Genomic DNA, 27806 nt, shown 5'->3' with positions numbered 1-27806 from the left:
AAAATTAAGCATGGTTTTAAAAGCTTTAATAAGTCAGGGTCATATAACACAGTGCAACTGAGGATATTCAGATAAAATAGTATAAGCTGACTCTCCCTTCTGTTCACTCTTGCATTGCAGAGGAAGTGCGTAAAGATCTGCCACACTTTCTCTGAGTCCATAAAAGAAGCATGATTTCCAACGTCAGCACCTGGATATGTTGAGTAAAATGATTTTTTGCAAGATAAGTGGCCATAGCTGTCTGCTGTACATTTAATTTTTCTGTAAGGTGCTTCAATGATTCGTAGTATGTAGTGAATTAAGTCTGTCTTTCATAACAGTATACTACAGCATAGGTACTTGCATTTTCCTGAGTGCAGATGCAGCTCACATGACTTGTGCATGACTCCTACAGATTACAGTGCTACTGAAGCAGCTGCTAATGTAGTCATCTGATCAGACGGCGAAGTTGGTAAATTCCAGGCCTCTGCTGTGGGAAAAGGTACTTTCATGTAACTTAAAGCACACATTATTTCAGAAGTGAGTTATTTTTAATTTCTAAGCAGCTTTGCAGGGATATCATCTGGACCTTTTCACCACAACTTGTGATTTTGCTTGAAATTTAACTGTTTGCTTCTATGCATTATTTTTTTTCCTAAGAAGAAAGATAATTTCAATGATTTATGAACTCAAATCCAAGATCTTTAAATAGGCAGGAAAATTAAAAAGTCAGAGTAACTGCAGATGTGTCTTCTGTCAGTAACTGACAGAACAGCAGTTATTTTAGAAAGCTGCATGGAGGAGGGGTGGAGGCTGAGTAGCGGTAGAGGTCTAGAAAATGTGTGATCTGAAACACAGCAGCATTTAAATACCTGTCATTCAGAAACCTTATAACTCCACCAAATTTGGATACAGGATCAAAATAAACTGGTGAGGTTGCCTACGTTTTTCTTTTAATAAAAGGAGAGTGAGTAAGATGTGTTGATAACTGAAGTTACGCAAAATCAGTTTTAGCGTTTTTAAAAGTAAGGCTGCCCTCCAAAAAAAGTGATGTCAGCAAATTGTATTTGAACCAAAGGGTGAGATTAGTCTTAGCTCTTTCTACAGCATTGTGTGTTTATGTAACAGTGTAAATACATCTATGTAGCAGATCTGGAACAAATGTGTTCTGGACTCTACAGATGCTTTTCCCAAGGGCATTGTTTTGAGCATAATGAAATTTGAGCATAAACTGGAGAAACAGAGATAGTGCATAATTATAGCTCTGTAAAACCCAGATCAGTAGTTGCTTGTCTGCAGCATCATTTTATAAACCAGTTATTATCATTATCAGGATAAACCAGAATTGTCATTAAAATACACATTCATCACACAATCTTCACAAACTTCACTTACATCAACAAGAATTCCCCATCCAAAGTCAAAATAACACCATCACAACACCGACAAAAATGGACAATTTACACACACTCCACCCCATGTCCTTTCACCACAATTACAATAAAAACTGTAAAAATTATAACCAGTTCCTGGTTGCAAACAACATTTACCCCGGAAAGTTTTTTTTTACTATGTAGTGCAATGTCATTGAGTAACAACAGCTGCTTTGGAACAGCACAGCATCAGGGCACCCATATGCTATTACAAACGTATTTGATCTACCAGCAAAGAACAGTGAGGACATAGCTAAATGATTTCCGTTTGACGTCACGGTTTCGTTAGGGCAGGCCTCCTGCCGTCGTCGTCACGGCGGCGGACGGGCGGGCGCTGACCAGGGTGCTGAGCGCGGCGGCAGCCCCTGCCGCCGGCGGCGGAACTGACGCAAGTGGGGCGTGGAGAACGTGGGACCCTTACGCTGGAGCAGAAGAGTCACAACTGTTGGTAGAGGAAAAAGAGGGAAAGGGCAGGTGTTTCCAATGGAGAAACTGAGAAAATAAAGATTGCCACATGGTTCCATTAGTTTCTTTTCCTCATAAGTAAGGATGGCACTGCTATGCAGAAGAAGTCAGAATTAGAAAACTGTTAAAACTTTGTTACACTGTAAATAACTTTAGTTACATTTAAACAGTCTTTTGATCAGGCTTATTACAGAATTGCTGTTATAATTCAACTATGACCTGCACAGCTACTTATGGCAGAAGAAGGTCGTGGGAGTTGGAGGTTGCAAACAGTCAGAGAAAAGGACAAAGAGCAAAGAATTACAGCTAGTCCGCTTCTGAACTGTGTCTAGTCTTGTGCTTGCTTTTAAGTGAAAGAACAGTTTTTCCACAGTTTGCTCAAGTTAAATAGTAAAATGACATACCTGAGCCCTTTTCTTCCCTGTCACTCTAGAAACCTTTGAACTCTTATATGATGACCTGCTCTGTTTGTAAATCACAGGCAGTTTTCTTTATCCCTTTGCAACATTGGTGAGTGGCAAATATGTCAATGATAAACAATTCTTTCTTGCCTTCAACAGAACAGCAATCATTTCTACCAGTGTCTTCCCCCTTCCAGCCTGAGAAAACTGGATTTAAAATTTAAGCTTTTGTATGCTGTGCAGCATGTGGAGAAGTCCCATCTCATTGCATCTGAAATGCTAGATGGAAAAGACAGGTTTGAACATTTTGGAAGAACCTCCTCTTGCATTGTGTCTGCATTTGCCAAGCCTGCACTTAATTTATCCCACATGAAAGAGTTAGTAGTCAACATTATTTTTTGATATCCACCTTTGCAGCCATCCATCTGTGGTTGAAATCCTCCCCCTTTTAAGCTGCTGCAAGTTGCTTCTTTGTTTTATCCTAGAAGATGTGCCTGATCAAGGCATTCTGCTCATCTTGCTTTACTGTTGGTAACATAGCTATTAACAAATATCTCCTTTATGAAGTTAGAACACAATTTATTTCAATAAGTCTCAATGAATTACTCATTTTCTTTGGTTAAATTTTTGAGAAGCAGAAGAATCTTCATGATGTTGTCAAAAGCAAAATCAGTTGCAGAAAGCTGATTGATTTGTTAACCTTTCTACACCAGCTGGTTTTAGTTTTGGTATTGGTAGCTTTAGTATGGTCTGGAGCCAGAAAGGAGCCTTAGATCATCTGATGTTACCTCCCACATAATCCAGACCATTACATGTCATGGAGGTACTCAGATTTTGAGCCCTGTGTTGAAGGTAGACCTTATTTTGTGGCAGGGGAATTCTCATATTCCCTTAAATGAACTGGCAAAACCCAGTTGATGGTATATGCTTCTATAAGATGCTGACTTGTCAGAGTTCTAGTCATCACTGTTTCACCAGTTCACCAATTTCACCAGTGTTTGAAATTTGGGAATCACAGGTAGTAAGATCAGATTCTGTCCTCCTGGCTTTCACTAAGTGATGTTGCTGAGATTAAATGCAGAACAGGGCATTACTGGATAAGTGCAAAAACAGCATAAGAAACTATTGTTTAATTAAAAGGTAGGTTACTGTTTTAGATGCATACTTATTTCAATATACTATTTTGATAAAAACTCAATTTAATGTTCTCTTAGAAAGATTTGCAAAATCCCACATTCTTCTTCATAAAAAAAATGATTTAACGTGCATTTGCAACAGATCATGCAAACATGCAAATTGAGTAGTTCTGCTTTTCATGGAAATAATTGACAAAGACTTTGTAACTACCTAGAAAAGATGCTTGTGATATAATTAATGGCAGATTTTCTGGCGTTACTTGTGTGAGTGCAAAATATAGCTACTGATTTGTATATAAATCACAAATGGAACAGTCCCCCTAGGAAAAAAAAAAACCAAAACCAAGCAAACCAAAACAACTTGGGCACACAAGTATCCAAGTCCATAAATAAGACTCCTTGGATGATCAGCTTGCAGGTGAAATTATAAGGGATTTATATACAAGCAGATGGACTGCAACGGAGTAGTATGACTTACGAATTTGTTCATCAAATGCAGAAAAGTGGCCATATGATATTCTCTGGCTTTGATACCTTGAAATAAAGTTTCGACTTGCAAAATTTTGTTTAGTCTAAAGTTTGGCTCTGAATTTGGAAAAATAAAAGTTAGTCTCAAAGCTCGGAGGTTGGAGCTTTCTTTTGTTGTGAATAAGGGGGGTTTGGATGAGCTTTCAGAGAAGCAGCAATGTTTGCAAAGTTCTGAGTTTCCCTGGAGGAATAGGTGGGAAGGTGGTCACTGAGCCAGAAATTGTTTATTTGCTTTTTGCTTTTCTGAAAAAGACGCACGATGCCCTAACAAGGCAGGGAGAAGAATTTCTGCATTGTTTTGCTTCTCTTCCTATAGCACTACTGAAGTTGGAGAGAGAAGCTAGCTGGGAAATGCCTAAGCATTGCAGGAGCTACAGGACTATTGACATAAGGGTGGAAAGATGAAGAGTCAGAGCCTGAATGGGAAGAAACATTTGACAGTGCAGAGAGTAAAATTCTCTTTTAAGGGATTTTTGTGGAACAAAGATGAGGTTTTGGGAACATGCAAACACGCAAGACTATTGGGAAATTATATATCCTAGTAATTAATTAGTTAACAGCTTTATCTGTTTTCATATATCCTGCTACACCCACTGTTAGATCCCACTGTTTAGGTGACTGGTGGGAATGTTTTGAGAAATTTGACAAAAGCTAATCTCTGAAGCTCCAGACCCCTTCTCCTTTGGATCCAACAGCTGTTTTATTAGCAGGAAAGCAAAATAATAATCTTGGTTGGGAATAATTGTCATATAGACTTTTTAGTTTTTATTTAGGCGTACTGTCTTGTTCAATGCTGTCTTGGAGAAAAAGGAAAAAAAAAATCAACATTACTGCTTTGTGGAAGAATGGGTGCACCCTGTTCTACAGATAAATGTTAATCCATTAATTTAACTGGGGTCACATTTCATCCAAAAAGTGCAACCAGAAGGTGATGAAAGAAATCCATTGTTTTATGAAAAGGAGTAGAGTAGCTAAGAACTGTCTAATCACACTCAGTCCACCACAGGATCCTCCAAATCCACCCTCCATTTTTTTACAATGGTTCCATAAGAATGGCCTTTTATCTTTTACCTTTCTCTAAAGTTTGTTTATGAATAATCTTATCTACCAATGCAAACTCAGTTATCATTTTAGTGTTGAAAAATCAAAGATCAGACTCCTTACTCTGTGTATCACCTCCTGCCTCTATAGCTGACATTTCCTTATGATGCCAGGACATTGAAGCTCTTGGTCTTTTTTCTAGTTTTTATCCACTACTCCCTTCCTGATCACATCACATCATCCCCATCCCTCGGGCCTATATTCTACATAACTTTCTAACCCTTCTGAGGGTGGGTTTTTGGTTTTGGGTTTGTTTGTTTAAGCACAGTATTTTCTATCTAGTCATACAACTATCACTTTTATCTTAGTTATTTTAGTGGTTTTTTTTGAACTTGACAGTGCAGTTTTGCCTTTCTTATTTCTACACAGAATGCTGTTGTAATGGTTAAAGCAAAAGATCAAAAATGTGATCGTGTTACCCTTCATTTTTTGTCTGCTTTTGTTGGCTTTTTTGTCTGCTTGTTGATCTTAGCTAGCAGGATGTCAGCTCATGCTTCTGATTGCCATATGATGCCAGACTTCTTTGCCTGCTTGTTTGGCATCTAATCAGTAACCCTGGTGGTTTCCTACCTAAAATGAAATGATAAAAAAAAAAAAAAAATTCTAACATCCCTCTCAGTTCCTTTCTTCTGTAGTCAAATTGCTATTGCTCTGAGACTGGCCTCCAGTCATTTTATCATTCTTCCTCATGAGCTCTTCATTGCTTTATGGTCTTATACACCTTCTTGTATCTCATAGTGTTTTGCATTGAGGAGGTGTCAGTTCTTCTGGGATGTCAGTATGAAAGGCATGGACACTCAAAGCTGATGAAGAATAGCAAAGATGGAAAAAGTGTTTGCTGTTTTACATCCCTTCTGATACTGGGTAGCCTGGTGTAGGCAGCATCAGGCAAGCAACTTCACATTGATTATGGTGTGCTGGTCCTGTCTGTGGTGAGGTTCAACAGCTTCACTGTTCATCACATGTTTACAGCATACCAAGTAAGCTATGAGTGTTTTTACCTATACGGTACCAAACGTGCTAGGTGGTACGTCAAGGTTCACTGAGAGCATTATGCTCTTACACATCTCCATGGGAACATACTCTTACAAGCAGTACATACAAGTAGCATTGCTGAAGTCAGTGCATACTAATGCCAGGGTATGTGCTAAGGTTATAGCAGTCACTTGTGCTTAACACATGGATCTCCACAACCAAGGCTTATGGTTAAACTCTGCCTAGATTCAGTTTGAAATGACTATGTCCTCATTACAGTGTCTTCTGCAGTGGCCCACTACACATTGGCTGGGTAAATTCACCCCCCGTGGAGTAGGGACTGTCGAACTGCAGATAGGCAGTATGCGTTCAAAAGATTTTAACCATGGCAGTGTAAGGCACTATGTATGTAGTAATACAAATAACAACACTCTTGTTGCTTTCAGGGTTAGAATGTATGGAAACAAATTACCTTTGACAAGACCCTCAGGACCGTAAGTGATGATAAAGTGAGGACAAAATCAACTACCCCTGAAGTTCATGGCACTATTGTAGCTTTTAGTGTATTTGGGGAAAGAAGTCTGAAAGAGGGGCTGCCAGCTGAGAAGGAGCGTTCCAGATTGGCTTCTCAGCTGTACAATTCTTCCTTCTAACTTCACACGCCATCTTGCATCTTAAATCTGAGGTCGGTTTGAGTGGGCTTGAGGTTAGAGACAGATTTTTCACATGTTCTTCTTAACTGTTAAGCAAAATATAGCAAGGCGTTCTTACACAAACGGTAGCAATGTGAGATGGCTTTGGAGCTCCTCTTTGTCCACTGGAGTCCTTACCTCTCTCCATTTTCACTCAGAGCTAATATTTTCAGAGCACTCACTGGAATAAAATCTGCTTTCTTTCTGTAATGCTTATCTGATTGCAAACATTGCTGATGTCCAAATGTTCCATTTCATCTGGCAGCAGCAAAGTCAATTACTGTTTCCAGATCCAATACACTGGGTACTGGAAGATTAAAAGCACCTTATCTTCAGAAATATATTTTTACACATCAAACTAAGTCCCATTTTGCCTTTTCCTAGCAGTAAAAATGGGAAAATCATCCTAGAGGTGTGAAATCCTTCAAGTACCCATAGCATCAACACTAAATGCTTCTTGCTTTTGCATATGCATATAATACAGAGAGGAAATCTCAAAGTGTTGACAGAGAAATTTAGTGTTCAAAGTTGTTTATGTCATTCTAAACTAGTTATTTACAGCACTTATGTGGCAGAAACTTTGTGATCTGAATGTCTGTGTATTGGGATCTGAACAAAAACTTTTATTGGCAAGCTAGGGCAGCAGTTGAGAGGAAAAGAATTTGATCATTACCATTGTAGTTTGGGTTTAGTCCATGCCCCCATGAATATTAATGTGTGACTCTGAAATTGAGGTGAGTTCTGTTCTTTTTCAAGTTTACTTTGCATCTGGGAGGTCTTGTATGTGCTTCTCCCCTGAATGTTTATTTTATTCTTGCACGCTGACAACTTGCAGTATCAGTTGCTCTACTCTTGATTAACACCTGTCTATGCATTCAAATAATTTTCATTTTTTCCATTGTAGGATACATATTGTTTCTTCTAATCTCCCTTTTGCGACTTATCAACTGCTAGGTTGACACAACTATTTCTGATGCCAGCACATTTGTATTTGCATAACCCTGAAAGAAAATCGAAGGAGCATTACTGGTTTGTATTACAATCCAAAGTATATCTGATTTGTTTATTTCCTCAGTGTTTTTAATTATCTATTACTATCTCTGTGTGTGCAGATCTGTGATAGATGAATCAGAAATAAAACAATAAAATGTCAAGTATCTTCCTTCTCAGACAAACTCACTGGATAAAAATAGTCTTGAGGGAAATTTAAGTTAAACCACATCCTGTTGGTGGGAAGTATCATACCCTTGCCATTCTCATTTTTGTGACTACCTGATGATGTCATTTCCGTAAAAGTTGCATTTTATAAAAATTGAAGTTGATTTCTGAGATTTTTTTTTTTTTTTGCTATGATGATTTTGCACACTGTTGGCTGTTGTTGATTTTTTTTTTTTTCTTTTTTTGTGCAGGCTGCCATGGTAGTTTGGATCCTTGCAAAATATTGCTGTTCACAGCTTTTGAAACTGCAGAACATGATAATTAACTCCATGGCTCTCTGTATTGTCTGGTTTCTGCTGCTTAAAACCGTCAAGTTTTCCTGTGAATGCATCTCTTCTCTAAATACTGCATTGCAGTTTTGTGATCTGATGCAGCGCAGGTTGACCCATGGTCGACTTAAATGTACAATGAGTTCATACAATCTTAATCCTGGCCAGGACCATGTTTTCTGTGCCTTGAGTGGTTGCTAAGCCGAATCTGTCTGATTGCCAAAATATGTATTAACTTTCTGTTATACATTTGTTTCATGTCATCATGTGTCGTGCTTTAAGCCCAGCCAGCAACAAAGCACCATGAGGCTGTTCATGCACTCCCTGCCCCCAGGAGGAGAAAATACAACAAAAGGCTTATGGATCGAGACAAGGACAGGGAGGGATCGCTCACCAATTGTGGTCATGGGCAAAAAACACTCTACTTGGGGGAAAAAAAACAAAATCAATTTGTTACTAATCAAATCAAAACAGGATAATAAGAAGTAAAAACAAATCTTAAAAGACTTTCCCCCACCCCTCCCTCCTTCCCGGCTCAACTCCACTCTGAATTTTCTCCACCTCCTCCCCCCAGCAGCGCAGGGGGATGGGGAATGGGGGTTGGGGTCAGTTCATCACACGTTGTCTCTGCCGCTCCATCCTCCTCAGGGGGAGGACTCCTCACTCATACCCTGCTCCAGCATGGGGTCCTTTTCATGGGCTGCAGTCCTTCAGTCAGAGGCTGCTCCAGCACAGGCTTTCCCATGGAGTCACAGCCATCTTCAGAGGCACCCACCTGCTCCGATGTGGGGTCCTCCCCGGGCTGCAGGTGGGCATCTGCTCCCCCGCTCCCCTCCATGGGCTGGGGGGGACAGCCTGCCGTCTCACCACGGGCTGCAGGGGCATCCCCTCCTCTGGCACACCTCCTCCCCCTCCTTCCTCACTGACCTCGGTGTCTGCAGAGGGGCTCCTCTCACGTTCCAATCCCACTACTCACTACCAGTTTCCCTTCTCAAATCTGTTCTCCCAGAGGTGCTACCACTGTTGCTGATGGGCTCGGCCTGGGCCAGCAGCAGGTCCGACATGGAGCCGGGGAAGCTTCTAGCAGCTTCTCACAGGAGCCACCCCTGCAGACCCCTCCCCTGCTACCAAAACCCCACCACACAAACCCAGTACATTGTGTTAGAAGGTGTTGGCCAAAATGTATTGTCAGATCTACTCATGATTAAAAAGTATAGATAGATTTTTGAGAAAAAATAGAAAGATGTTTTGAACCTTTAAAATCCCATGGGTGATGTGAACTTGTGGAATATTGATATGCAATACCCATGAAAGCATTTAGCATCTCCAAAAATAAGTTATTAATCATATTTTGTCCGTATACTATCATTAGTCACTGATAGATGTACAATCACATCTTCTTTGTAAAAGAAATTTAGAGTTCTTTAAAGCTTTACAAAGTGGCTGGAAAGTAGTTGGTTTGAAGAACTGGCAATGTGGAATAAGTCTTCTAACGTTAACTTCTTAATTAAATCCTGCTGAGCTCTGGGAGTGTTTGAAAGTGCTAATCAGCTGCTGCTTTTGGTTGCATATTCTTCTGCTTTTTCAGTCTGTTGTGCCCCATGAGAGCTAAACTTCAATGGAAAACATTAAATAAATTAAAAATTAGGTTTGATGAATCAAAACTTCAGCTTAGGTGAGGTTACTTAACTTCATGGACTTCAATGAAGTGATAGCTGAGCCTCTGGCTTCAGAATGCCATGTTCTTACTCGTGGAGCCCTATTAAAAAAATGAACTCTTACTAAAAATGAATCTCAAAGACTTACACAATCTAACCATTCCTTTTTCTCACTTGTGTTTCTTGTGATGATGCACGTCAACCAGAAATTTAACAAATCATCATTTATTGCCTACTCCCTAAATTTTAGAAAATGAAGAGAAGGATGCATCCTATCTGTCTCAGAGGCTACCCGATTTGCTCCTTATTAAGTGTGTTGGATAGTTTTGATAAAAAACCTGACTGAAATTGATTTCTGATAATGATAGTAAGCTGGACTTGACTTTACTAGAAACTAAGTGGGAATAGGAGAGAGGCTATGAATTTGAAAGATGATCTATTTAAAAAGTAGATTCCTCCATTCAAACAGCATCATAAAAGTTACTCCCTCCAAATCAGGAGCTCTGATGCTATCTCACAGAAGCTGTCTAGGGAGTTTCTCTTTAAAAGTCAATTACCAGTCAAGAGCATTTCATAGCAGGTCTCCAGGCTAGAAAGTGATAAGAAAATATTGAGGAATCAGAGGAAAGATTTTATAACATAACTCCACTTGCATCCAGAAAATATTGACTCCTTTGGACTAGAGTTTAGTGGTTCTACTGAGACAAATACAACAGACAAGAGTTTCATGAAGTTAAGAACATGCTAACAACTGTGGATCGCACAATTGCAGAGTGGCTGAAGCTGGCAGGGACCTCTGAAGATCATTAGTACTACCACTGTGCTCAAAGCAGGTGCAGCTACAACAGGTAGCTGCTGCACCATGTCCAGATGGCTTTTGAGTATCTCCAAGGATGGAAACTCCAGTAATCTCTCTAGGCAACCTGTCCTAGTGTTTGAGCAACTTCACGGTGAATTTTTTTTTTTTTCTTACATTTAAATGGTATTTTCTGTATTTCATGTTATATCAACTGCTTTTTGTCCTGTTACTGGGAAACACTGACAAGAGTCTGGGTCTGTCTTCCTTGCTACCCTACTTCCACCCCAATCATGTATTCACATACGTTGACGAGATCCTCGTGAGCCGTCTCTTGTCCATGCTGAACAGTCCCGGCTCTCTCAGCCTCTTTGAATGTCATATACTCCAATGCCTAAATCATCTTCTGGGCTGGACTAAGTCATCTTCTTTGCTGGACTCACACCAGTAAGTTCATGGCTTTGATAGGATGACAGAACTAGACCCAGAATTTCATATGTGTCTCACCAGCACTGAAAAGAGAGGATGTTCTACCTCCCTTGACCTGCTGGCAATACTTGTCCTAATGCAGCCCAGGATGCCTAGACCCGCATGCCAGCAGCCCTTATCCCCAAAGCCATATTAGGCTTTGCATCTCCCCCGGAAGAATTATTATCGGTTTGAGGGTTTTTTTAAAATTATGTTTATTTCTCACTCATATTTGAAGCAGTTCCCCTGTAGTTAAACTAATCTACTGAACACCTGACTGAATCAGAATCCTTTACCTAGTTCTGCGTTATAGTTGGTAGTTTTCTTGGTCAAGATATATTGTCCAGGGCTGAGAGACTGTCACATTTGAACAATTCAAGTTTGTAGAAATATGCTCTTTATGAGAATTTTAAAATTTTGTAAGATGGAAAGAAGACAAAAACATTGAAACAGCAAATTAAAACAGTCCCTATCTCTATTACGGAAAAATGAGGTGAAAGAATATTAATTTTTAGTTGTTACTGATTCAGGGAATAAGTCATAACACGTTTGAGGGATACATTATGGCAAGAGAATGCTATTGTTGCTGTTTGTTTTGCTTCAACCGGTTGTGCCACACATATTTGTAAATTCAGGGAAACGTTTTGCCCAAACAAAAGTTGTCTGGTGTAGCCACAGCTTTTACCTAGTGATGTAAGTGCACATGATGTGTTACGGACTGAAAAACACATCTGAAATAAAGTAGGAATGCTATGTATGATTGAAACTACAATGACTGACCACATGGAGGAATGGAGAAACTACCCGACCAGTTAGCAAAGCAGTAACAAGTAGGTATTAAAGCTGGTTCTGTCTTTCATTGCTTGGTGTTCTCAGTGGGAATATAGGAATGTTGCTTCCTAAGTGTCATTTAATCCAGTCTTGAATGTATCTTGCTTTCAAAATAAGGATGTGACGTGCCACTACATTTCACAATGCATCTTAACAGTGACTTTAATACTGTCCTCAGTCAATAGCATTTTTTCACCCCCAAAATCAAATTTTTTTCTCTTGGCTACACAAGTTCGAAGAGCTGAACAGAATTCTGTAGGGTGTTCGCGGTTTCAAATTGTAGTATTGCATGTGAAATGTAGCCAGAGAGTTTAAATGATGATATGTGCCTGTGGAACTCAGCATATCTGAACAGATTTATATTTTACATAAACATCAAGTCAGAATTTATATCTGAGCATGTCTGTATTGTATTTTGTTTGCAAGCTCTGTTAGCATCCAAGATGATTATATAAAGCTTAGGTATGTGTGAGAAATAAATGTTATGATTTCTTTTAGCAGTAAGAGAGATTCACTGTGTTTTTAAGGTCATAAAGTGTCAATGTACTATTTGAATCTAGCCATCTGTGTAAGATAGGTCATGGAGTTTCACCAAGGCTTTCCTTTGTTTAATTCAATAACATGACGGAACTATGGAGTATCTCCTAGAAAGGTGGAAATAAAATATTCTGCAATGGAAAAGGAATGGAGAAGAGGGGTTTCTTTGAACTGGAATGAAAAATCTTACCTCAAGATAGTCTTTAGTCAAATTTCATGCTTGGATGGGAATATCTTATTTTGCCTTTCATGGGTGTAATTATTTACGTGGCTTTTACTTTACATTGATGTGTATAGCAGAAATCCAAGAACATTAATGCTGTAAAAAATGATATGTAACAAGGAAGACAGTCTCTGCTCCCCAGGAAACTTTCTGTCCACTGGAAAGACAGAACCCACAGGCACATAGATTAAGCAGGCAGAGTGTGGGTGGCTTGAGGCCATGAGCTCTGAATACAGGAAGTCAGCTGGGATCTCCCTAATGTGTTTCAGGAAAAAAAACAACAAAGCAAACAGTTGTGGCTTGTGTAATCAATGTAAGAAGTTCTGCGTTTCTGCTGGTCAGCAATAGTCCTGCTCATATATTTTCCTGTTGTGTTGCTGCTCTTTTTGGTTTTGGGGTTTTATAATGACCGCCATAGACGAGGGAATTTGAAAATAATGTGTTTTGCTGCTTTTGTGAGATGGAAGACAGCATGCACAACAAAGGCTGTAGGTACTAAGGCAATAGGCATAAGGCAGTATTTTGTGAAACAAATAAATGTTAGAAGAAAGGAAGAACAGGAACAATAGTATAAAATGGATTTTATCATAAAGCCATTGCCCATGCTCAGTTTTCACTTTCTGAGTTTCGTTTTTCCTTACTCATAGTAGTATATTATGAGCACTTGATTTCACTGAGCTCCTCTGGCCTTAGGACTGCAGGAGGAGCTGATGGAGAAAGGAGCAAAGGTGATAGACTCCAAGCCACATTTTTCATCTAACATGGTGGCTCATTTGGACAATTTAACTTAATGTTAAAATTCAGTTGCAAGGGACCTCTGACATATTATTCAGCAGCTTCAATTCTAAGTTAAAGGAAAGTCTCTTGAAACCCATTCTTATGTTCCATCTTTAAAAGAGTAAATGTCACCATGGACTCTTTATTTCTAGAGCTATTAAAGTTAATAAGTGTGTGCTTACAGTTAACAGTTCTGGCTGACTTTTCCATATTCCCTCCTGAAAAGCATTTGTGTGATTGGAGATTTAGGATTGTCCCATCTTCTCCGGATCTTCCTGTAACATCAAGATAGAAGTTTCGACTTCCACAACTGAAGTGAAGCTCCCAAGCCTTTCTAACTTCAAATACAAGACTAATTTCCAAACCTGAATCTCAGTCTTTTGTGCGTCAGCTGTCATCTGGAGCAATAAACTATTTCATAAAAGAAGTGCTAAAACATTTGTTCTGGAAAACACTTCCTGTGTCTCAGTCCAATACTCTACCATTTTTTGCAGTCTCATTTTATGACCCTTTTCATATGTCAGTCCTGTTCCATTTTAAAATGGGGTCAGTTTTTTGTGCCATTTGTTTCTGTTAGAAGCTTGATCAAAACCTGATTCCCCTGGTGGTTAAATCTGCCTAATTTCTGACCTAAATGTAATTGCAGTCAGTTTATACGCCTTGGATTTTGAACTAGATCCCAGATTGATCTCAGATGATTCTTTCTTACCCATGGTGTAGAAACTGAAAACCAGCCTTTGAAGATGGGTGAGTTGACATTGACTAGGGGCCAGGTGCCCACCAAGCTGCTCTATCTCTCTCCCTCCTCAACAGGATGTGGGAAAATAAAATATGATTAAAAGCTTGTGGGTCAGGATGAGGACAGGGAGATCACTTACCAGTTACCATCACAAGCAAAAGAAACTTGACTTGGGGAAATTAATTTTATATATTGCCAATTCATAGCAGAGTATGATGGTGAACAAATCTAAAAAACACCTCCCACCAGCCCTCCCATCTTCCAAGGTTCAACTCAAAGGGTTGCGGTCAGTTCATCACATGTTGTCTCTGCTGCTTCTTCCTCCTCTCATTCTTCCCCTGCTCCAGTGTGGGTTCCTTCCCACAGGAGACAGTCCTCCACAAACTTCTCCAACACAAGCCCTTCCCATGAGCTACACTTCTTCCCAAACTGCTCCAGTGTGGGTCCCTTCCGTGGGCTGCAGTCCTTCAGGCACATACTGCTCCAGCATCCAGACAGCGTCCGTGGGGTCACAAGTCCTGCCAGAAAACCTGCTTCTGCGTGGGCTCCTCTCTCCACGGGGCCACAGGTCCTGCAGGAGTCTGCTCCAGCGCGGGCTTCCCACGGGGTCACAGCCTCCTTCAGGCACCCACCTGCTCCAGCGTGGGGTCCTCCCCAGGCTGTAGGTGGATATCTGCTCCACCGTGGACCTCCATGGACTGCAGGGGGACAGCCTGCCTCACCATGGACTTCCCCACGGGCTGCAGGGGAATCTCTGCTCTGGTGGCTGGAGCACCTCCTTCTTCACTGACCTTGAGCTTTGATTTCTCCTATTTTTGAAGAACTGGTCTTGCTGATGAGAATAGTTTCTGGGCAGGTGTTTCCTCCTGTAAGACAAAGTTAAAAAAAAAAAAAAGCCTTTAGCAAAACAAAAACAAACAAAAAAGAATATAACTATGTCTCAGTCACTTCTGTTTGGTTGCTGGACAAACATAAGGTGCATGCAGAAATGTTTAGGACTTCAAAAATATAAAAACAGAGAGTAAGATATGTTTAGCACATCAGTAAAATATCTTGGAACTTTGTATTTGAAATGATGGATGATAAATGCCTTTTAATGACATATATGCAATTAACACAGTATTTGTACATAAATAATTGGAGTAAAACTTTTAGGTTCTGAGAGTAAAGAGTCGCTATGGAAATACTGCAAAAATTAGTGCAAAAAAGCTATTACTGACATGACTGAAGCTAACATAGTTGAAGGTATGCTTGTATTTCCAGTGAATGAGAGTTACTGTAAGGCACAGACCTTAAGCAACAGTAGAGGTCTATTTCTTCTTTGTTAGGTAGCACTATTTAAGGGAAAATATAGCCTGAAAATAAATGGCAGCTTTCTACCAATGCCAAGATATTTAATTTTCTTTGTTACTGACCTAGAAAAAGCTTCCAGAATTGCAGAGTATATAGAAACAAAAGAAACATTTGACGTTCTCCTGAAAAGACAGCAGAACTCAGGCCACAGCTAATGAGTTGCTTCACAGTTAGAATCAGTTGTAAGAAATGGAAGCAATCTAAATAAGGATTCACTCTACTTTTTATGAATATACTATGTTTGAAACAGAGTTAATGATTCATATCAGTCACTAAATTAAAATATTAACGCCCTTTATTTCTTGTCTGCCTGATGGCATCAACATGAAATTGTAATAATAAATAGAGTTCAGTGAAAGATGAGAGAACCTCAAATATTTTTTTGGAAAAAAAAGTTTTGTGTTGTACTGGAATGTAAATGATGCATTGGAAGGGTGGTCATTTTTATTACCCCCTTAGCATGATTAAAATATAGGTATTTATTTTGGAGTCTCAGGATCCTTGTGACTGAAGAATGATCAGAAACACACGCTTGGATTTAATTTAAAAATGCAGGGCCAAGTGCTGGATTCTCAGTTTTCTTTCAATCTACACAGTGCAGAGAAAAATGGAAAATGTATGCCACATCTCCTAAATTCATTAATTTGTTGCTTACCATTTCAGAAACATTTTCCAATTGTTTTGCAAATTCTTGTCTGAAGCAGAGACGTCGTGTGAGGTTGGGGAGTTCATCCATCCAAATTTTCATGGTGTTCTGCCAACCCACATAAGTCTCTGTCCCTCCTGGAATTTTCACCTAAAACCCCCGCGTGTCTGCCTGAGACATGCACAGAATTTAAAACATGGTAGATAAAAGGTTTCAGAGTCTAATCAGTCACCTAATGAGTGGTGAACAGCATTAATTAAAAAAATGCTTTCTGATGATCTGGTTCACTTCTGCTCTCAAATATAAGAGAATGGTTGTAAGAGAAACCCTTTGAAATGGCAGCTACTGTAATTCAAGTTAAATACCTTTTGTTGTTGTAATGAGAAAAACATGAATAAGACAATTGGGTACAATTGATTATCATGTAGAACACTGTTTTCTTTTAAAATGGACCCCAAAATGACAGGGAAAACATTCTGACAACTAACCTCTTCAGTCCTGATGATTTACTAAAGACAGAGACGTGCATTTAAATGGCTAGGTGTCAAATTTGAAGAAGGCCGGAAATATTTAAAGGATACCTGTTATACATATAAGAAAGAAATATAACAAGGCTGCTTTCCTATATGGAAAGCAAACACAGGTATTCATATCAAAATTTCGCTAATCCATTAATTTCTTAAATGGCTGATGTCTTGCCATCCTTTTATGTTTTATTGTAATGGTTATGAGGAATTTGGTAAGCAGCGAAAGTGTGCACTCTAAGAAAATCTTTTCTGTAGCCTTTTTCACACATCAGTTTAATAACAAAAACTTCTTAAAAGAGTATTTGTTCCTAAGAGAAAGTGGTTTGGAAAATAGAAGTTTGGTAAAAATAAAATGCTTTTTTCCTTGCAAGTAGTACATGGAGAGAACTGAGGAGTTGACTCAAGTCTGTGAATTCACTTACAGAAAAGAATTAAGTGGCTGGCAAAATAATCCTGTGTCTATTCAGGCAACAAAGGCTTACCCACAAGCTGAGTATAAAACCCCAAATACTAGTGGTAGTATTTATTAGTTGATTCATACGTACCTGATAAAGTGATGTGTACACTGAAAGCATTTTAAAGAATTCTGATATTTTTCTCCTTATCTAGCTTGGGGAAGAGGGTATGTTGCTCAAATAGAAAGCTTTGTCTTGCAGCACTTCTGGGATAACTAGAGCTAAGGAAGTAAGATAGATTGTTTTTCAGAAAAAAAACACAGGTCATCTCCTTTTCCCAGAAGCTGGTTGCATGGAACTTAGGAAGTGTAACAAGAACATACGCCATGAATTACGTTGTATATAAATTCCTATTTTTGATCTATTGTAAATTGTAATACATGGTTGAGGAAAAGGTGGAGTAATTTTGAAGGTTTCTGTGCAACAGGTTGCAATTTCTGTTAGTATCTTAACAGACTAATTTTATATATGCAAATCTGTTCTTCTAAAACCAGATTAGGTTTATCTAGGTTTAGTTCTTGATGTTTAACAAACAATAGTTTTCTGTCCTGCTTTTGAAATTGGGTATTTGTGCTCTTTATCAGCTCTACTAGTATGTTGTGTTAACCTACAATGAACAAAGATGGTCAGGAATCTATTCAAATGGCTTGCTGATACAGCTTGATTTGTCCAGTAAATTTTAGCAGTTAAAGTGTTCCCAGTTAGCTGTAATCACAGGTATCTTAGAAGACATACTAGCAGTAAGAAGTTACTGCAAAATAATATGGAAGATCAAAGTGTGGTTTTGCAATTTTGTGCTTAAAGCTAAACATATGTTCTCTCTCTCTCTCTCTCTCTCTCTCTCTCTCTCTCTCTCTCTCTCTCTCTCTCTCTCTCTCTCTCAGCACAAGTGCTGGATACTCAGTATATTCTCCTCAGGTCATCCATTAATGAAATAACTGGAGATAGTGGATTCATCGTGCTTTTGAGCAAGGTTATAATATCTTTGGTTTTGAAAACACAAGGGTAGGGGAAAACAATACAAACAGATAATTTTGCTATAAACATCCTACTTGTCATCACGCTGCATTAATAAAGCAACTAGAAAGAGAAAATACTGCCCTTTTGTCACTTTGCAGTTCTCTGTTCAGATAGTACTGGTGATGTGGTGTATGATTGTATAGGTATTTCAGATCTAGTATTTCAAAATCACTTCCCTTTTACTTAGGGGTTTTTTGAAGTATTTACGACATTGATTTTCTGGAATTTCTTTCCTTTTCTTTTTTTTCTTTCCTTTCTCCTAAAAAGTACATTTTTTTCATGTCAGTGTTACATCACTTTACCCATTTGGTGCAGATGCTGGGTATTTAGAAATCAGCTATAATACTGTTGCTGTAGCCACTGTTCCCTTGTGTAATGAGCTTCTCGAACCAGCAGACTTTAAAAAAACCCCGTACATTTACTAGAATGTTACAGATTTTTATAACTCACAGAGTAAAAGGAGTAAGCAAGCTGGTACAGGTATCTCTCTTCAAATCCAGTGGTAGAAAAAGGTACAATGTCCTTTACCTGTCACTGAGTTCTGGACAAGCTGTTCCTAGCACCATTCAATAAACTTGTTAGCATGTGCAGTGTACATTTTACTGTTACAAATGGCAGAACCCTCACTAGACTTGTTGCTTACTGTGTTTCAGTCGTGACATCCACAGTTGGCCTGCTAGGAAAGCTTGAAAGTACTTCCAAAAGTGCCTACCCAATTCAGTGATGAATGGACATCTTATTGCTAAACTAGTGGAATTTAATTAAACTACCCAGTGCTTCGTATATGCACTCCATAAAAACTGAGAGTTGTCATGCTTTATCCAGTTGTTGTGTAATGTCAGTGCCATTTTTCAAAATTCATGGCAATCAATAGTGAGTCTTCTACTGTAAAAATGAACTCAGTTTTTTTTTTTCTTTAAAGTAACAAGATTTGAAGACTACATAGCTTTATTCCAGCCATTCCCGGTAGAAGCCCTGTTGTGTGCAGTCAGGATTTGTGTAGGACCATTAGATCCTCCTGTCCTCTCATCATGCCATGAGTAACTGATAGCTACGGTAAGATGTATTCGTTCATTACCATAGCAGAAAAGCTGTAGTTGATCAATAACAACAAAACCAATAGTAAAAGCAGTTCCCTTATTATTTAAATGTTAAGTGATAATGCTGCAAGTGTGCTTGAAACTAAATGATATGGTTGGCATAAAAAGCTGACATTTACAGAATGACAGTAGGTAGGTAAAGACAGTGCAAGAGGGCAAAGTTTGCTTACTAAATCTACTCTTAGTAGTAGAAGATCAAGTTAAAATGGTTTATTTTTTACTTACATTTATGTATGGGAGCACAAGGGTTGTATTAAAGAGGATGGGCTTGAGGGGAAAGATTATAGGCAGCCTGTTAAAGGTAGATTGGTATTGTTACTTTTTGCATTCTTCTTTAAAAGTGGGATTTTTTTCAGCTTACAGAATATGTTTATTTGTTTGCTTTTATATGAAGAGCAGGCAGATGTTCTTTAAGGTTGGTGATTTTTCAGGTTTGTTCAGGCGTGTCTGATTTAAAGAAATTTGTTCACTTTATGTTAGCCACAGTAGCATCTGTCAGACCACAGACTGCTAGGTTGCACAACAGAGCAGTGTACAACTGGCACAGTCCCATTTAGACCATATTTTAGTGAAGGTGTCATGAGTTATGCTCCCATGCAAGCGTGAAGTTTGATACTTTAGCTTGATGCAGGTGCCACACATGATGTATTTTGTGTGGATTTTTTTTCCCTCGGTTGCTGAATGTGTAACATTTGAAATAGCATTGGGTGTAATGCTACAAGCCTGTAGCATTGTTTTTTCACACTTACCACTTTTGATGCTGCATTGAGCTTTAAAAAATTGGCATCACAGTTAAATCTTATTTTCAAGTTTTACATCTTCTCTAAGATATTAATGATTAAGCTAAGCTGGAAAAAAAAAAGAAAGAAGAAAGAAAGAAAGACTTAAGCTATTAGCTATTTTCAATTCACTTTATTCTTTCCTGTACTATTCTTCATTTTCTAAGCTTGAAAAGCAATACAGTTGTTGCCTTCAAACTTTGCTTGCCATTTTCTCTGCGGCCTTTGTTCTCTCCAGTACTTTTTTGTCATTGCATGTTCTGTTTCCCCAAACTCTAAACCCATAAGCCTATCTACATACTATTTGCTGCTCCTTCTATTCCAAAGTCCTTTTTCTCGCTTCCATTCTTACTATCCAGCTCTTCACTTGGCATGTCTCCTGGCCCACTCTGAATGCTCCCAACCACCCGCTCCTCTCACCACCTTGTCTTCGTTTGCCTGTCTTCTCTCTTCAGCATGCTTCCCTTCTTGGCTTCCCTCAGAATCTCGCCTCTGCCTATCTCATCTCCAGATATATAGATAAATACAGATACACATATAAATGGCCTTCTCCATTTCCCCATCTGGGACGGCTTCTCTTTTTTTTCAAAGGTCTGACCTCCCTGTGTTCTTCCTTCTTCTGCTTTGAGTGGTGGTGTGCTATGGGGAGCTTCCCTGGTGCATGCCCCACCACACAAAGTAGCTGCTTTCTCAGCATGATTTTATCACACACGTTGGTCTGTGCTGGTTGGGACAGGTCATGGGGAGGCAGAGGATAGAGAGGTCCATGAATTTTTTGGTATTGGCTATATCAAGAGAGTATCAAACACTGTTCCCTGATAGAGACGTGGAAAGCCTCTGGTTCATGAGGGAAAGGCATAATGGTGACGTTTCTGCTGCTGTTGAGAGTCTTCAGAAGAGACTGCTGTGATCTTCACTCACCAAGTCATTGATATATGGGCGGCAATACTTAGGAAGGGTGGAAGTAATTTCTCCTATATCACAGACAGTTACTATTATAGTTGCCTCTATAAAGCTTCCTTGGTGATAAGAGTTAAAATAAATCACTTTCAGGGCATGTTTCACCCGACCTGTTCCAAACGTCCTTAGAATGCAATGAATCATGTTCCAGAATTGCCCATTTCTCTCTGTTAACTGCAGAAGGAATTTAGTTGATTATCTGGGAAGTAAATACCAACATTTGATCAGATGAGTTTTGCTCACTGGTTTTGTACAGACTCAGATGGAAAGAAGAAAATTGTATTGAGTCAGACAAGTAATTTGATGGTTCAGAAAAGGTATTCAGATTCAGCATTTCTCTTAGCATCCCAGACTGTTACACAAATGGGGAGATAAAACCGAGGTAGAGCAAGACTGTGCTAACGAGGCATCTGATGAGTCTGTTAATAAGGAAGAATTACTCAAAGTCCTGTGTGGTAACAAGAGCTGATGTAAATATTGTGGGGAGTTAAAATTAGCCAGAGGAGTTTAATACTTAATGTCTCAGCTCCCAGTCTTACTTTGCAATAGCACATCTTTCTAAATTCCCTTTAACTGACATTGTTTGCTTTTCACTCTTTTTTTCCTCTCTGAAGAGAACTAATTCCCTGGGTACACTTGAGAATCCTCCTTCAGGTTAGGCTGGAAGAAAATTTATCTGAAAAGAGCCCAGCTAACTTTGAGGCTATTCCGTTAACGCTTGTGAAGGTTTTAACTGGTCTGTCAGAATACATTGTGCTGATGGCTGACATCTTATGTGCTTTGGCCAAATTCTTCCCGATTGTATAACCTGTTCAATCCCTTTAACTCAATGAGAAGGTGAAGAGTCGGTTTGTTCTAAGACTAAGACGTGCTAGAGAGTAAAGGCTTTGAAAAATCAGTAGGACAGCCAATTTTGAAAATGTTGCTGTATACTAAACTTTTTCCAGTGTTCAGTGAAAAGGTCTTTACATGGAAACCTTAGGCATTTTGATCATACCTCAGATCATGTTAACTGATGTAGTAGTTGAAGAAAGAACTAAAAGTTTGTCTGATTTTTTCAACAACAGTATATTTAATAAGAAATTACCTCTTCCTGCAAAGCTCTCCATTTTAGACCGTCATGGCTAAAATAATATTACTTGTCTTACAATTACTGTATGGAATATGATGTTCACTTTATTATATGCACATTACTTGAAATAACTATGGAGTCCTTTTTTTTTTTTTGACTCACGCATAAATTTCTGAAATGGAACCAGAAAAGCAATTTTCATTATAGTACTGTGTAGCATTGCAGGAGTATTTGAATAAATGGAAATATTTTCAAATTACTGCTGTGTACTGCCCATTTCCAGTACTGTGGAGTACAAAAAATAACTTTGTATTCATTTGTAATAGCCCTTACAAAATTAAGTTTTTGAGGATAAATTGAAAAAAAAGCCCAGCAAACCTCTAAAACAAAACTTCAAAGGCAACCCAAAGCAAAAAAAAAAAAAAAAAAAAAAAAAAAAAAAATTACTCCAGCCAAAAGAATGTGAGCCTGCTATAGACAACCGTGTTGTAATTAGCTGTATTTTCTGCAGTTCCTGTAACTGAGGTGATTGTGCTTACAAATGGTCCATGTGACAGTGAACTTTCAGTAAGGCCAAGAAGGTCCCCTTCAGAGATTGTTAATACAGCGGTAGCTGCAGGATGGGAAGGTTGCCCCTCATCATTGCTGTTGGCAGGGGCAGCATTGCAGTTCCAGTCCTTCCTTAAGCAGTAGGCTGCCTGCCATGGTCCCATGCCTTCCCCACCCAGGCCGGCCCACCAGTGCACTGTACGATCTCCTCTCCTCTTCTCTGCACTAGGAGCTGGCAGAGTGTGCTTCTGACGTAAGCTAACCCTCCTCTACAAATGCAGTCCCTTAGGGCAGCGCTCCTGTCTCAGACTAATGGATGCATCTTTCTGATCATGGAGTAATGAAATTACAAAGCCAGACTTCTTTTTTTAGTAATCTCCTTTCTTTTACTTTAGTAGAGGCAAGTGGCTTTCATTTATCACAGCCAGTGTTTTTCATTATTGGGCAAACTACACTGCTATAAACTATGCACCCAAACTAATTACCCATAAATCTTTGTTTATGGGTAATTACCCTTAACTCTTTGCAAACTAAATTCACTCTGATGGACAAACTACGAAGCTCTGACTTTCTACCATTACAGTTGATAGGAGCAGATTTGAAACTTAGGGGAATAATTTCACATCTCTAAATTCTAGTCAGGGAGATTAATAGAGCAAACTGGGAGAAAACAAGCTAACTCTTGATTTTGTTAATGACACTGGCACTAGACCTTTCTGATAACTGTAGAAAATATGCTGAATGCTGTGTTCCTCCTTTAAGAACAAAATGTGATGCTCTTACAAAATTGCATAGGCCCTTGATGGGAGGAGGGGAGTGAAGGTGGAACTGGGGTGGTTAGTTGTGTGGCATTCTATATGGGAAGTTTGGTGATTTGGGTTTATTTTTTCTTAATATTTACAAAATTATGTTGATTAGTAGGTTAGCAATAGTTGTTAGTTTCAGCAGGAAGCTAAGCACATTTGTTGAGACATTGGAAATCAGAGTCTTTTCCAACAACAGTTTCCTTAAAAAATAAAATTAGAATGATGAAGTCTTTTCTGTCCTCTTTCACAATCTATGCTATTTCACAGAAATCAACAAGTGGGTCTAGAATTTCCCCATAACTGGGAATTACTTTTGCTGCCTATGTTATTGTAGTATGACTGCAATGAATGTATACATTCAAGTAAAACATGTATTAAGCCATAGTGTACTAATGTCGGATAACTTCTGTAATTAATGTTACCAGTAACTGCATATAAAATATGTCATATGTGTGGTGAAATAGTAATCTGACGTACAAGCTTGGAGCTCATTAAGGTCCTGAGTAGCATTAGCAGTCTTATCAAAGGTTGCTTACTCTGATCATTTATCTCTGTGGTGGCACCTTTGAACAAGCAGCAAATACATCTTTTTTCAGATTTGAATGGTTGGGATTTCCTCTGTTTAGATTTTCATTTTTCCTGAAGCTAGGCGCAATAGCTATCTCTGTTACCTTGTAAATAGTAATGAGCATGCCATGCATTTTTCCCTCGTGCCATCCATGGCTTATTAAAACATTTGGTAGCTTGATACTGCCTGAGTATTGTCTGAATGCCTCCTAAGTTTTCTTTAAAGTTGTCTTCTGTTTGCCCAGTTTTCTTAACAGTAAAAAACTTACTTGCTAGGTTGAGTCAAGTCTGAACAAGTAATCTCAAGAGCCAGTGTGGGCATGGTGTGCTTTTCACACAGAACAGCATCGTGCCTGAGCATGGGTGGGTGTTTAAGCCTCAGAGATCCTCTATTCATCAAAGGACACATCAGCGTGGCTGTGCCATGGCCTCTGGTAGCATGATTTGCTGCCTGGTCCTGAGGGTAGCCTAGGTTTGGCAATCTGTTTCTTCTTTGAATTTCAAATACTGGGCAAATACAAGTGAAAGGTGGTGATATGATATGGCTGATAATTCTGTTTTACCTGCAAGAGAAATAATATAACTGATTATAAACTGCATTCAGAGCAAACTCTTTTATGCATGACATATATTCTTTTACAATACTTTAACACTGTGGCATAAGGAAATTACCAGAGGTTGAGGAATTATCCGTGAGGGGTTGTGAGACTGTAAGATGTTATCTGCTATGAAAAGGGACATTCCCCATCAGAAATTCATGTATGTTTACTAGGAGACAGTAGGCTGCAATAAACACCAATGTCCAGGAAGCCAAGCAGATTTCTAGAAATTATGACAATAGCAAAACACTATCACTAAACAAAGCGAAGGAAAGTTTTCTTTAGATTACCTTTTGGAGGGAATAATTCAGTATTTGAAAGTCCAAATGAAATAAGTAAAAAAAAAATGCACTTTGACTGGGAATATTGCACCTATTTCTACTCCCATAAGTAGTACTCTTCTGTTCTCTCACCCTCCTGTGGCCCACACTAGCATTTTTGTTCCCGTTGTAGTCTGGTGATGCAATGTAACATGCATTGCTTTCTCTTAATGTAGGATGAAAGAATCTCTGGCTAAAAATCATGCACCTAGATTTTAAAGCACTGCCTCCAGTCCTCGTATGTTGGTGAGGTGTTTTAATTTCCATGCTGGAGTGAAGAACAGGTTCGGCTCCTTGCAGCGTTTGGAGTTCACTGTTTTGTGCACTGCTCTTGACTGTCCCTCTGTGAAGTTGATTCATTTGAATTCATGGGCAGTGAACCATTGAGTGGAAGCTCAGCGAGTCATTAGTGGGTTCCCAAGCAGGGGCAATATGGTCTCAGACGAGTTCAACAAAGCGATAATGTCTGCCTCTGTACAAATAATACAGTTCATCTTCTCTCATGTGGCTGGCAAAAGGGATATTTGTAAATGTACATCAGTTTTCCTGCTCATAAATGCACTGGAAATATCCTAATTCCATCCGCCCTGTTTCTTTCCTTTATTTTGAGAGCAGAGGGAGGATTTGCAACAAATAACAAGAATGTTGTTTGGAATTGCAATATACTGAACTATTTGCTGAGTGTAACTTCGTAATATTTGCCCTGCATGCTTACCGCTTGAGAGCAATCCAGTGACCAAAACTAAGAGCTATTTCATGACCCAAATGAATCAGCCAGAGAAATGTGGGTCTTCTGAGTCAGGGTGACCTTTTTAGGATTTCTTTCCCTTTCTCTCTATAGAGTTTCACCATATGGCCAGGCTATCTCAGCCTCTCTGCAGTAGCAGCAGCATTTGATTTCTCTGCCTGTAGCCAGGCCCACCCTGCTGAAAGATTAGCAGATGGACTATGTCAGAAATTAGTGATTTTCACTGGAGGTGCAGTGCATGTATGTTTAAATACCTTGGTTTTACCTTTGAAAAAGGTCAATATGCCATTTCTTAAGAAGTCGGTCTAACTTGACTTCCCTGAAGAACTCAAAGGAAAGAATAATACAGCACTTGGAAGTCAGTTATTCAGATAATCGTGTCCCTGACACAGACTGGCCCCAAAATTGTATTTTAACAAGAAGGAGAGTTTTTGCCTTAGGGCAATAATTCAGGAAATCTACTTAATTTTCTGTTATCACAGCCTGACACTGCAAAACAACCCCCACAGTAAGCTTAGGTCTTGCTGGAGCTATTTGTGAGGTCTATGATGAAGAGGTTTTTTTGACCTTTTATAAAAGCTAAGAGGTATCTCAACTACATGTCTCATTTCTTTTTCATTTCCCTCTTCTGTTATTTTTTTTTTTTAAGGCCTTAGTAGTCTCACGTTAGAAGAGTGATGCCACTAAAGGAAGGTGTCTTGCTTTTTACTTTTGGAGCAACAAAGGCATGAATTTAATACTCTAATTACTCATCTTCACAACTCTTACACTACAACACCGTGCGATTAGGTCCTAATCCTACTCTGCTGCTGAAGGCAAATTTGCCCTGTAGATAAATTTTGCGTTTATGCTGCTACAGAAAGGCTTAGGAAAGACAAGGGACTTCAAAAGTGCTCTAATTGGCTAAATGCAGCCATAGAGGGAAATCCAAAGATGGTGGAGTAAATGTAGGATAGCAGCATGTTGTTCGGTTACCAGGCTTTTTTCCTAAGGGGACTGAGACAATGGCTTTGAGGAGTCCTATTCAGAAATAAGAATATGGATAAATGAAGCAGTTAATTTGAAATATATGACCTGAAACTCCTAAGTGAATTGCAATAGCCTGTAACTAGTTTCATGTAAGAACGTGAGTATATAACAGATAGAAACATTTCTCAGTAACATCTGCTCTGGAGTGAATTTATTGCTTATGTATCTGAAAAATTAATAGATACAGCTGGACAGGTGTTACTTAGTTTTTCTATACCCTGGAATGCTAGTTCTGGTTGTTTAACATTAGGCTGCTTTGAGTGTGTTTTATTCTTTATCTAACTGACATATTTTTCCACATTGTGCAGCCATTGTCTACATGTACAACTGCATGACATCACCATGTCCCACTTCTGACCTAAACTATTTTTTCAGATCTGCATCAGATGTCCACAGTTGAAAGGCTATTGTAGAACTCAGCCAGTTTTCATTCTTTATATCCTACTTCAACTTTCTGCTGCCTTTGAAAGGAGATACAGAGGGTTTCTAACCTTCCCAAGCAGCAGCAGAATGCATTTGAGGCTGGCTGTCAACTCTGAAGAGTGGTAAACTTCTCTTTTACTGGGAAAATGGTGTTCAAGAGTAGTGCTTGTATTGAAAACTTCTGTTTTCCTGTAATTACTAGAAAAACATCAGAGTGGTCCTCCTGATGGTTCTGTTTGCTGCTTTTAATTGCATAATATCTTTCCCCAGGAAAACAGAAAAACCTAGGTTTTTTGTCAGTGTTACTGGTTTCAGTGTGGTATGGTGTTACTCAAGCTAGCTCTGAATCAGTTGTCTTCTTCTAGTGTGGGTTTACTAGGGGAAGAAAGATGGTACAGTGGGTTTAAACCCTCATTAACACCAGAGCATATATATTGTGCATGTTCCAGTGTCCCATGATAAAATCATGGCCACATGGCTGTGTGTGTAGTCCCTCCACCTCCCTCAAGTCAGGTTGTGTTCATCACTTTCTCTTGATATGGCTAAACATTTTTAAGTACCTGAATTAGTTTGTAGATATACCCTGGTTTCCACCAGTCTGAACCACATTTTTTATATAAGCAGGGA

At 39.0% G+C, this 27806-nt stretch overlaps 1 protein-coding gene across 1 annotated transcript in view; it reads left to right on the top strand.

The window, feature by feature from the left end:
- The window catches only part of CAMK4 (calcium/calmodulin dependent protein kinase IV), a 182450-nt gene that overhangs the window by 34959 nt on the left and 119685 nt on the right, over positions 1 to 27806 (top strand). The window lies entirely within an intron of this gene.

Source organism: Aquila chrysaetos, chromosome Z, assembly GCF_900496995.4.
Source record: "Aquila chrysaetos chrysaetos chromosome Z, bAquChr1.4, whole genome shotgun sequence".
In the NCBI taxonomy this organism is placed as follows: Eukaryota; Metazoa; Chordata; class Aves; order Accipitriformes; family Accipitridae; genus Aquila; species Aquila chrysaetos.
This window is presented reverse-complemented; position numbering and strand designations above follow the sequence as displayed.